The sequence below is a fragment of the Oncorhynchus clarkii genome, chromosome 1 (genome assembly GCF_045791955.1).
Source record: "Oncorhynchus clarkii lewisi isolate Uvic-CL-2024 chromosome 1, UVic_Ocla_1.0, whole genome shotgun sequence".
In the NCBI taxonomy this organism is placed as follows: Eukaryota; Metazoa; Chordata; class Actinopteri; order Salmoniformes; family Salmonidae; genus Oncorhynchus; species Oncorhynchus clarkii.
In genome coordinates this window covers 10924071-10937640 of record NC_092147.1, presented here as the reverse complement: position 1 = coordinate 10937640, position 13570 = coordinate 10924071, and positions in this window count along the sequence as shown.

Here is a 13570-nt window from a genome sequence, read left to right as displayed (position 1 = left end):
TGACTCGGGTATACTAGCATGACCAGGGCGTACTAGCATTTCTCTAAGACGGAGAGTGTTGTTGTCTTAACCAACGATCTGCTGGCAAAGGCCTTGGTGCATAAAGTTTCCACACCCAGAGGAACCGCCCTCTTCTCAAAATGTTGACTTTGTCTTCCCCTAGTGGTAAATGGGGGCAGTGGTGCAATTCATTTTACTTTCCATAGTCAAATATTATAAAGTATTGCTTTTTGAATGTGTTACTGTTTCCTACATTGAATAAATAATATATTATCATGCTAACCTTTGTCTTGGCTACGTGTGTAATTGGTATTTCAGGAAGAGAGACTGATGGGAGATGAGTCAAAGGTCGGGTCAGCTTCACTGATAGGACTCTATCTGAATCATACACAGAGATAGACCGTAGTGGGTGGAGGCCTCTGGGAAACCAGTCAGTCTGTGCCATCAGCTACACTGTCAGAAAATAACAATGGATCATCAGAGAGAAACTGGTGACTTGTGGCCTTGAAGCAACACTGACTCAAGAAAAGAGCTGACAACAGGAGGGCTGAACTATTCATCACTGATGGCCTAGTCAAAACAACTAAAAAAGCGGCTAAGCTTGCAGCCTCACACAAATGCACGCAAGCAGACCCAAAATAAGAAAGGGGGGTTTCAGTGGGAAAAAAAAGAGAAAACCCAACACAATGTTACGGGGAATTAGACTAGTCTTCTGAAATTGTGAATGGAGACAATTAAAGAGAAAGTTCAGTATTAAAAGTAGTCTATTGGCCAGGAGAAACAAATCAATTGTTTGGTTTTCTTTAAACAGATAAATTTCAACTAACTTAAATCACCGGTAGCTAACACTCAGGGAAGTGATCAGTGCAATCGAACGATCCCTTCCACGTGGCTCCGCAGCTAATTCCGTCATGCTGTTCTTCAAAGTCAACCTCCCTCCCCGGGCGTTCAACACCCTGGTCAGCCTCAGCTCCATCTGGACGCCAACAGTCTGGAGTCCTTTGACCCGTACTGCTTGAGGTTTGGCAGAGCCTGACCGAGCTGGAGGTCAGCAACAACGCCATTGCTCACCTAGCTTCCGACGTCTTCCTCAACCTGGGGAGGAACTGTCTGCAGCAACTGCAGAAATGGCTTGAAAGCAGTATCCACATCCATCGGATGTACTGATCACAATACAATAGCCATATCTAGGAAAACCAAAGATCCAAAGGCTGGGCCAAATATAGTGTATAAGAGGTCATACAATACGTTTTGTAGTGATTCCTATGTTGTTGATGGAAATAATATTTGTTGGTCCGTGGTGTGTACTGAGGAGCAAACAGACGTTGTACTTGACACATTTAAGAAATTGCTTATTCCAGTTACTAATAAGCATGCACCTATTAAGAAAATGACTGTAAAATCTGTTAAATCCCCGTGGACTGATGAGGAATTGAAAAATTGTATGGTTGAGAGGGATGAGGCAAAATAAATGTCAATACGTCTGACTGCACAGCTGATTGGCAAACATACTGCAAATTGAGAGATCATGTGACTAAACTGAATACAAATAAGAAGTAACTACACTATGAAACAAAGATCAATGACATAAAGAATGATAGTAAAACGCTTTGGAGCACCTTCAATGAAATTAAAAAAGGCTCCATCATTCATTGAATCAGATGGCTCATTCACTACAAAACAGACTGATATTGCCAACTACTTTTACAGATTCTTTAGGCATGACATGATAGCAACAAACGCTGACACAACACATCCAAGTATATCTGACCAAATTATGAAAGACAAGAATTGTAATTTTGAATTCGGTAAAGTGAGTGTGGAAGAGGTACATTTTTTTGTTGTTGTCTATCAACAATGACAAGGCACCAGGGTCTGACAAATTGAATGTAAAATTACTGAGGATAATAACAGATGATATCTTCACATCTTCAATTTAAGCCTTCTAGAAAGTGTGCGCCTTCAGGCCTGGAGGGAAGCAAAAGTCATTGCGCTACCTAAGAGTAGTAAAGCCTCCTTTATGGGCTCAAATAGCCGATCAATCAGCCTGTTATCAACCCTTAGTAAAGTGTAGGGAAAAAATGTGTTTGAGCAGAATGCTATTTTACAGGAAACAAATTGACAACAGTCTTTCAGCATGCTTATGGGCAAGGACATTCATCAAGCACTTACGCAAGTGTCTGATGATTGGCTAAGAGAAATTGATGACAAGAAGATTGTGGGGGCTGTTTTGTTAGACTTCAGTGCAACTTTTTACATTATCGATCATAGTCTGCTGCTGGAAAAACATATGTGTTATGGCTTTACACTGCCTACTATATTGTGGATAATGAGTTACCTGTCTAACAGAACACAGAGGGTGTTCTTTAATGGAAGCCCTCATCATAATAGAATCAAGAATTCCCCAGGGCAGCTGTCTAGGCCCCTTACTCTTTTCAATCTTTACTAATGACACGCCACTGGCTTTGAGTAAAGCCTATGTATGCGGATGACGCAACACTATACACGTCAGCTACTACATCAACTGAAATGACTGAAACACTTAAAAAAAGAGCTGCAGTTAGTTTCAGAATGGGTGGCAAGGAATAAGTTAGTCCTAAATATTTTGAAAACTAAAAGCATTGTATTTGGGACAAATCATTCACTAAACCCTAAACCTCAACTACTGTAAATCTTGTAATAAATAATTTGGAAATTGAGCAAGATGAGGAGACTAGACTGCTTGTAGTAACCCTGGATTGTAAACTGTCATGGTCAAAACAGTCTGTCCATAATAAAGCACTATTCTGTCGCACCTGGACTACGGTTCAGTTATGTGATCACAAAGAGACACTTCAGGAAATTGCAATTGGCTCAGAACAGGGAAGTATGGTTGGCCCTTGGATGTACACAGAGAGCAAACACTAATAATATGCATGTCAATCTCTCCTGCCTCAAATTAGAGGAGAGATTGACTTCATCACTACTTGTATTTGTGAGAGGTGGTGACATATTGAAAGCACCGAGCCGTCTGTTTAAACTACTATCACTCAGCTCAGACACCCATGCATACCCCACAAGACATGCCACCAGAGGTCTCTTCACAGTCCCCAAGTCCAGAACAGTACTACATAGAGCCTTGACTACATGGAACTATATTCCACATCAGGTAACTGATGCAAGCAGTAAAATCCGATTTAAAAAAACAGAGAAAAATACACCTTCTGGAACAGCGGAGTCTGTGAAGCAACACAAACATAGGCACTGTCACATGCAAACACACATGATAACATACGCATTATACACACATGTACACATGGATTTTGTGTTGTAGATATGTGGTAGTGGAATATGGGCCTGAGGGCACACACTTAGTGTTTTGTGAATTCTGTAATGAATGTATGGTAATGTTTTAAAAATGGTATAACTGCCTTAATTTTGCCTTTGTAGCAGCTAATGGGGATCCGTAACAAATACAAATGCTCACAAACACGAAACGCTCCATAATATCATAGAAAAAGCAAAAACACCACGATAAACTGTAGCCTCTTCCTTAGCAAAGGCGTATATTATATGTCGCTTGTTTTCATACTGCGTTTTCACTTGAATCATTAAAAGCAGAATATTGTGGTGAAATGGTTCAGACAAGATCTCAGCTCCTGCCAGTGGTATGACCTTTGAACTACAGACACAAATAATGGTTATCTTGAGGGTCCCAGAGCCTTACAGATTAAGACTAACTCTTTTTTGTATTATTGTGAAAGTAACTGATGTCAGCAGTATTGATGACTACACAGACTTAGCTAAATATGTCTCACTTATGTTGAGTGAACCATGTTTCCCCCAAGCAGTTGGAAAAATTGCCTGCTACAGTATAAGCTAAGCAACCTTTTATTAATCCTAGCAATTTGCAATTCTTTATCACAAGATAAAGTCAAAAGAAATACTTAAAATCATGGCCATATAGGGAAACTTAGTCAGCTGTTCAACTGAATGCTTTCAACTGAATTGTGTCTCCCACATTTATCCCAACCCCTCTGAATCATAGAGGTGCCGCGGGTCTCCCTTAACTGACATCCACGTCTTCAGCACCCGGGGAACAGTGAATTAACTGCCTTGCTCAGGGGCAACAACAGATTTTTACCATGTCAGCTCGGGGATTCGATGCAGCATACCTTTCGGTTACTGGCCCAAAGCTAACCATTAGGCTATGGTGACCATATGCATGCTTTCAGCGATACAAAGATAGGCTACGTCTAAACAGTGGGGAAGAAAGTGATCATGGCTTATTAGGTAGACAGAAATGTTCCAGTTGATAGAGGTCATACTGTTTTATTGTCATAAGACAATCGTATTCCTGCCTCTCCCACTGCTGGCCTTCTAGGCAGAGTTCCTCTGTCCAGTGTCTGTGTTATTTTGCGCATCTTAATCTTTTATTTTTATTGGCCAGTCTGAGATATGGATTTTTCTTTGGAACTCTGCCTAGAAGGTCAGCATCCCTGAGTCGCCTCTTCACTGTACTTTTTATTGAAGGTGCCAGTTGAGGACTTGTGAGGCGTCTGTATATCAATCGAGACACTCTAATGTACATGTCCTCTTGCTCAGGTGTGCACCGGGGCCTCCCACTCCTCTTTTTATTCTGGTTAGAGACAGTTTGTGCCGTTCTGTGTAGGGAGTAGTACACAGTGTTGTATGAGATCTTCAGTTTCTTGGCAATTTCTCGCATGGAATAGCCTTCATTTCTCAGAACAAGAATAGACTGACGAGTTTCAGAAGAAAGGTCTTTGTTTATGGCCATTTTGAGCCTGTAATTGAACCCACAAATGCTGATGCTCAACTAGTCTAAAGGCCAGTTTTATTTCTTCTTTAATCAGAACAACCGTTTCAGCTGTGCTAACATGATTGCAAAAGGGTTTTCTATTTAGATATTCCATAGAAAATCTGCCGTTTCCAACTACAATAGTAATTTACAACATTAACAATGTCTACTCAATTTCATTCATATTGTAGTAACAAATTATCGTTTGGAAATGTTCCTTCCAATGTTCCTTCCAAAAATAGAGCCAGTAATTTAAGAAACCACCATAACAAACAAAACCACAATGATGGGGACATAGTTAGCATTCCCTATGAGTGGTTTGAGGTGTTGGTCTAACTGAAAAGGACAGAAAGTTATACTGATGGTATATTATTCTTCAGTTATAAAAACAGCATCAATATGAAACATTGCATAAGGGATTAATTTATCATCATGTACAAAATTGCATATTCTTCAATACAATTGCTTTATCCCATTACAATTGTGTTTGCAGATTTAAGAACTATAAGTACTTTGAACAGAAGTTCATAGTACTAGGATTTAAGTCCCTGAAAGGGTTATCAAATCTGAAAGGGCACAAATTCCTTGCCTGACGACTCAAACTCAATTCTTCCGTTGCTCTATCATTCGTTACATACTTCAGTCTGAGACTGCCCTGATTGAAGTCGTTTGTGCTGACTTCAAAATGAGGGGTGTTGTACAAAATAAAGTCATCAGCTATTGAATCATCTCTAACTAATCAGAGTATCAAAGCCAAACTGCCACTTTACCCAAGTGTGTTCTGGCTCTAGTCCAACCCATCGGTTTCTGGGACCAATCGGAATGGCTAGAATGTTTTTCCATTCTAGAAATCGTTGGTTAGGTACTCAGATGCAGACTCATTGCGGAGCAGACACGATCGTCCGTGGGCATGGCATAGAGTTTGGCCGGAGCAAGTAGTTTGGGAAGCCAGGCAAATAAATTCCCTGACAAAATAAAACAAACAGAGAACAAAAGAGAATGAATTGCTGAAAAGCACCAAGTTCATCACTATGGCGACTGGTGATTAAGCGTTTCCAGTACGTTTAGCTCACATAATAGTGGGCAGAGATCACACTATTCACATCACTGACGCACACTCAATAGCTCACGTCAAACACGGGATCTGATTGAAAAAGAGTTAGAGTCTGTACAGGAAATAGCAACACTATTTTTACCCATAACCGTAAGTCATGAGAACTATGCTATAAAAACAGCCGTTATAGGGTTAGAGTTTGAATCGTCAGAATATTTTCAGTAAATAGGAAGTCATTGTAAACTGGCTAATCCAAACGTTTCAATTCATGGAAGAGAATTCCAAAGAAATCAACTGAGCACACTGTTAAAAGGAAGTGCTTTGTAACACTTCAAAACTAATGGCAACTGAGCTGCCATCACCTTAAAGGAGATTAAACATGAACTTTTCTGGAGTATTGAAACACATGGTTGAGGGTGTAGGGACAGATTAAATGTGTCCTGAAACATTCATCCTGAGGTGTTCTGAAACATGACATGGAGTGTTGTAACACCACATAATCAAGAGTTGTGCAAAACCTTGCCAGAGATTGGGAGCACTAACACGGAAAAGGTTGAAAAACGCTGTTATGGTGTATCGAGTCCTGTGTAGTGCAGAATTGGATCCCTTCTGTTTTGATGCTGTTTCCTCGCACTGAAGCTCCTAAATACCATGATGATGTTTTGAATCTTGTCTACTGCAGAAATAGCTCCTGTAATTGGAAGTCCCTGCTCTTACTGTATATTCCTTGTTCTATATGGTGTGTTTACGTACTCCTAATCGGTCATTCCAAAAGGTCAAATGTACAGTATTATGCTCAAACAAAGGACATGAGAAAAGATAAGTTAGTCTGAAACATTTTACTGTAAGTGTCCTTTCCATTATAACAGCTATGCTGATTGGCTGAAAGCCATGGTAATCAGACCCTAAACCACGGGTATGACAACATTTATTTTTACTGCTCTAATTACATTGGTAACCAGTTTATAATAGCAATAAAGCACCTCAGGGATTTGTGGTATATTGCCAATATACCACGGCTAAGGGCTGTTCTTGGGAATGACGCAACGCCATATACCACACCTAATCAGGCCTTATTGCTTAATTATAACATGTTTCATAAGCCATCATAGTTTGAAATAGTAACGCATAACATGTTATAACACTAGTTATAATGGGTGTTATAGATGACTATTCATCCTCTTGTCATATGTTCTAATGTCAACTGCTAATAACAGCTGTTATTACACAGTCTGCATGACAACTTATGCCAAATGTTATTACATGCTGCATACTGTAAGGGTCTACCGACCAGATGTTATAACAGGGCGTTATATAATTTACCAAACTCTGTGTCGCATTATTACATTCAATGGAATGATGGGCATCATAACCACGTCATATGTCATTCTAGAGTGTGCATAGGCATCTTAAGAAAAGTTACATTCATTTGTTATAAAATAGTTATGTGCTTAATATCACAGAGTTGACAGTATCACAAAACCATTCAGGATCTTCAAGAATCATAGTCAAATGACAACGAGAAAATCTGCTCTGGGGCAAAACAGGATTTGTGACAGCGGTATAAAAAAATGAAGATGTGCAGGCTACAGTAACAATGACAGCTGTATTATAAAAAATGAAGATGTGCAGGCTACAGTAACAATGACAGATGTATTATAAAAAATGAAGATGTGCAGGCTACAGTAACAATGACAGCTGTATTATAAAAAATGAAGATGTGCAGGCTACAGTAACAATGACAGCTGTATTATATAAAAATGAAGATGTGCAGGCTACAGTAACAATGACAGCTGTATTATAAAAAATGAAGATGTGCAGGCTACAGTAACAATGACAGCTGTATTATAAAAAATGAAGATGTGCAGGCTACAGTAACAATGACAGCTGTATTATAAAAAAAATGAAGATGTGCAGGCTACAGTAACAATGACAGCTGTATTATAAAAAATGAAGATGTGCAGGCTACAGTAACAATGACAGCTGTATTATAAAAAATGAAGATGTGCAGGCTACAGTAACAATGACAGCTGTATTATAAAAAATGAAGATGTGCAGGCTACAGTAACAATGACAGCTGTATTATATAAAAATGAAGATGTGCAGGCTACAGTAACAATGACAGCTGTATTATAAAAAAATGAAGATGTGCAGGCTACAGTAACAATGACAGCTGTATTATAAAAAATGAAGATGTGCAGGCTACAGTAACAATGACAGCTGTATTATATAAAAATGAAGATGTGCAGGCTACAGAAACAATGACAGCTGTATTATTAAAAAAATTGATAGTTAGTCAGGTAGCGAATTCACTAAGTCATTTCAACATGTAGCACTCCGGAAACAGGGTTGGAGAGCCTTGCTCTACACAGTCCAAACAAAGTGATTTGTTTGACAGTAATTTGACAGTATTACCATTAGCTAGCTAGAACCATTCATTCACCCGTAGGGCCAAGACATGAGGCACCAGCAGCCCCACTGTGCCCCCTTTGAAGCATAGCTAGCTAACTAGGTAGAGCAAGTGCTAGCAGTTAGCTAGCTAGCTTGCTAGCTACAGGAGGACTTCCGAATTATAAAGCTGACTTTGTAGCACATCACACAATACATGATCTTTCACATACACTTTAAACGCAATTGCATTTAAAAAAATCTTAATACACGTTGATTCATTCAATCTAACATTATGTTATCCATTTTTTTTGCTGTGGTTTTCCATGGGCCTTGGTGAGAGGCAGAGAGAGCTAGCTGGGGCTTGCACATAGTAGCAGTATTTGTTAGTGCGACTAGATTTGCAGTGCATGATACTGTCATCGTAAGGGGCTGTATCCCTGCGAGAAGTGGTCGGTCGGTTACACCAACATCATGCTAGGAGGGGGGAAAGATGGGAAGAGAGATGGTTGGTTGGTAGGTAGCTAATCGAAAGAGTTTATTAAAACGGAAAGAGAGGGAGAAGGAGAGTGGCAGTAACAGTGACCCAGGTGGCTTGAGTGGAAAGGTTATGAAAATTGAACAAAGTGGGGGAGAGTTGAAGGTTATTGTGAAGTTTACGGAGAGAGAGATGCGCAGTAGCATTAACCCACTTAAAGTATCAGACGCCTTGCACTAGGAGGTTGGAGACATCCTCCATGCGAAAATCCTGTTAATCTTTTGCAAATTTGCGGTCCAATGGACCAAAGCCTCGAAACTGAAAACACTGTGGGAAAAGGCAGTGGAGTGCTATGTCCCAGGACAGAACCAAAAAACCAAGGGAGTCATTAATGGGGTATCGCTGGAATAACGGAGGATGAGTTGAGGAACATTCTGGAAGGGGCTCGAATCATAGACACATTCCGGTTCAAGGGGACTCAAAATGGAAAGAGAAGCGAGAGCACGGCTGTGTTAGTTACAGTCGGTGAGGAAACCTTGCCACAGAGAGTGAACCTGGGACTCCTGAACTTCACGGACTAGTCACATGTGTGGCCTCCACTGCGGTACTATAAGTGCCAAAGACATGGGCATGTGGCGGCGGTGTGCTGGCAGACAAGAAGATCTGGGGAATGTGGAAGTGATCTTGAGTACTCAGAGAGTGCAGGAAGAGAGACGGTGTATTGTAATTGTGGGGAAACCACGTGGCAGCATTTTCGAGGCTGTGAGCACCATGTTCGAGCTGAGCAGGTACTGAAGATTTGAGTGGAGGAGGGAGAATCGTAGGCAGAGGCTGCGAAACGAGTATTGGGCGGCGCTGCTGGACAAATGGGGGTCAGAGTGGTAGTGCAGGTTCCAAGGATGGCCCCTCCGCCAGCACCAGTGATTCCAGTGAACTTGTACGTGATGAAGAAAAATAAGTTGTTGGGCTTATGGTGGAAGTGTTGTGGGTAGCAAAACAGGTGAAGACGTCATCTGGCCTGAAAGATGCAGTGATTAAGCAAGCAGAGACATTCTTAGGGATCAAGCATCAATCAGCAGTGAGTTTTCACTCCTACTTACAGTACAGGCAGTGAGGAGAGGTGGGTCTCAGGAGGACTGCGGCGTTGGGGATGTGTCGGAACCAGATGATATGCACTGACGTTCATGATGCTGCAGTGGAATGCAAGACGTTGAATCTGTAATGTAAGAGGTTTGTGGATATATTTAAGGATAAGCTTGAGATAGTCTGTATGCAGGAAATGTGGTTGAAACCGTGTTTAGATTTTGTTTTGCCTGGGTATGTAGCCATACGGGCTGATTGGGTAGTGGGGGGTGGGTATGCAATATTTCTGAAATTAGGGGTACAGTATGGAAGACTAATGTTGAGAACTGAGTTGGAATATATAGTGGTTGGAGTGTGGATTGTCCATGCCTTGTGCTCGAGATTGGGGCGCTTGATGAGATCATGGCTGCGGTCAAGGCTCCGGTGATGTGGGTAGGGGATTTTAGTGCTCACAACCCGCTGCTGAGGGGTAGTACAAAGATGGATCAGAACGGGGAAGTTATTGAAAATTCTTTGATAACTATGGATTAGTTTGAATAAACGATAGATGGCGAACAAGATTTCAGATTGGAAAGGCAAATATGTCCTGCATTGATCTGACGCTGGCATCGGGGGATCCAGCAAGAAGAGGCGATTCGGATGTAATGAACCGGTATACAATTGGGAGCAACCATTTCCCGATTCTGAGCTTATTTGGCAGAAAACTGTTGGTGGAAGTGAATGAAAAACCTAGATGCCAGGACTTTGGAAAAGCTCAATGGGAGGAATTTGCTGAGAAATGTGCAGAAGGAGTGAAAAGGTTAATAGCGATGGCTCCGTTGAAGAATGGAATGAATCCATGTGTTCAATGATAAATCAAGTTTCTGCGCTTACTATCCCACAGAAAAGACCTTCTAAGGCATGGATCAGTGTGCCCTGGTGGAACAAGGACGGTGGTGCTGAGTTTTGTGCTAGAAATGTATCATACAGAAACCTGAGACTATATTCAATAGAGAGTTCAGAGGTTGACAATAAAAAGCTATGTGCAGTAGCGAGGAACGTCATTAACGGAGCTAAGCAGGAGTGTTGGAGGAAATATTGTGGGGAAATTGGGGGCCGATACATCAGTGGGTGAAGGGTGGGTGGTGATTCGGCGAATGTCAGGGAGTTACAGACGGTTGGGCATGCTGGTGTTGGAGGATGGAGAAGAGATTGTCGCAATCCACAGTGTAGATCATTTTGGGGAGGAAGGAATTATGACACAGACTGTAATGATGTCATACAGAGGTGGTGAGCTTGAGCCCAACTATGACAATATTGACCCGAGCAACATGTTGTTTTTTTTCAATAAATGATCTGCGTCTGCAAGATCTCACCTCGTGGGGCATCAATGATCATGAGGAAGGTGAGGGATCAGCCCAGAACTACACGGCAGGACCTGGTCAATGACCTGAAGAGAGCTGGGACCACAGTCTCAAAGAAAACCCTTAGTAACACACTACGTCGTCATGGATTAAAATCCTGCAGCGCACGCAAGGTCCCCCTGCTCAAGCCAGCGCATGCCTAGGCCCATCTGAAGTTTGCCAATGACCATCTGGATGATCCAGAGGAGGAATGGGAGAAGGTCATGTGGTCTGATGAGACAAAAATAGAGCTTTTTGGTCTAAACTCCACTCGCCGTGTTTGGAGGAAGAAGAAGGATGAGTACAACCCCAAGAATACCATCCCAACCGTGAAGCATGGTGGTGGAAACATCATTCTTTGGGGATGCTTTTCTGTAATGGGGACAGGACGACTGCACTGTATTGAGGGGAGGATGGATGGGGCCATGCATCGCGAGATCTTGGCCAACAACCTCCTTCCCTCAGTAAGAGCATTGAAGATGGGTCGTGGCTGGGTCTTCCAGCATGACAACAACCCGAAACACACAGCCAGGGCAACTAAGGAGTGGCTCCGTAAGAAGCATCTCAAGGTCCTGGAGTGGCCTAGCCAGTCTCCAGACCTGAACCCAATAGAAAATCTTTGGAGGGAGCTGAAAGTCCGTATTGCCCAGCAACAGCCCCGAAACGTGAAGGATCTGGAGACGGTCTGTATGGAGGAGTGGGCCAAAATCCCTGCTGCAGTGTGTGCAAACCTGTTCAAGAACTACAGTAAACGTATGATCTCTGTAATTGAAAACAAAGGTTTCTGTACCAAATATTAAGTTCAGATTTTCTGATGTATCAAATACTTATGTCATGCAATAAAATGCTAATGAATGACTTAAAAACCATACAATGTGATGTTCTGCATTTTTGTTTTAGATTCCGTCTCTCACAGTTGAAGTGTACCTATGATAAAAATTACAGACCTCTACATGCTTTGTAAGTAGGAAAACCTGCAAAATCGGCACTGTATCAAATACTTGTTCTCCCCACTGTATCTGATGATTTCTGGTCAAAAATAATATAGCATTGTTTCCGCCCCCTTAGCATTGAATGGAAGGGTAGCCAGCTAGCATTTGGCCTCCCTTGATTAAAAAAAGTATAAAATAATAATCAATCAGCGTTGAGCTAAACTGAGTGAGCTCAACTGTGAATGGACCTGGCACACCAAAAAAAAACATGTTTGGATTTGGCTTCACTCCAATCACATCACATTGAGAGTAATAAATCATTGACAAAAACAATTTGAATTGTTGCATGTCGTTGTGTTGTTGTCCTGCAGTGGCAAGCTAGCTAAAATTGTCCCTTTAGCCTTGTATGGAGATGGAAATTTGGACTTGTGGTTTTACTTAATTCTCCGTACTGGTCAACGATTTTAACAGCGATTCTGATCCAACCAGAAATTCATACATTGTGCCTCTGGCCTAAGAGGAAGGCAGTTAAATATATATATAAAAAGTATTCAATTCTCAGTGTCTTTAAAAAAATGTTTTATCAGATTATTGAGGGAAAATCATCATCAATCAATATTTATTTAATAAACCATTTTCAATTAAAAACGATTTGATTGTATGAGAGACAGTCTGGCAGAACATTATTTTAGTGTTTTGATGCTGTCTTTTACATGGTCTGAAACGCCAAAAGTGTTTTCACAACACTCTTTGGGTGTTTCAGAGTACTTCAACTCTATTTTGAAATACATTCGGTGTATCCAGTGGTGGACAAAGTACCCAATTGTCATACTTGAGTAGAAGTATAGATACCTGAATAAAAAGTTACTCAAGTAAAAGTGAAAGTCACCCTGTAAAATACTACTTGAGTAAAATTCTAAAAGTATTTGGTTTTAAATATACTTAAGTATCAAGGGTAAATGTATAAATCACTTCAAATTCCTTATATTAAGCAAAGCAAACAGCACCATTTTCTTGTTTTAAAAATGTACGGATAGCCAGGGGCACACTCCAACACTCAGATATTATTTCCAAAAGATGCATTTGTGTTTAATGAGTCCGCCAGACCATAGGCAGTAGAGATGACCGTGTATTCTCTTTATAAGTGCGTAAATGTCAAAATGTTCCTGTTCTGCTAAGCATTCAAAATGTAACGAGTACTTTGGGTTGTCAGGGAAAATGTGTGGTTCTATGTCTTTGTTGTAAATGTTTTGTGGCCAAACTGGTGGCAGTTGGTAAAAAAGACAATAGTGGTAAGAGTTGCAGAGTTCATTGAAAATAATGCCATTGTTGATGAGGTGCTGTTTTTTCATTAATCAGGCTATTTTCTCTTGAACCACATGGTTTATCCACTAGAAACTTATGGACAATATGGACACAGACATAAGACATTTATTCTATAGTTTATATGATAAA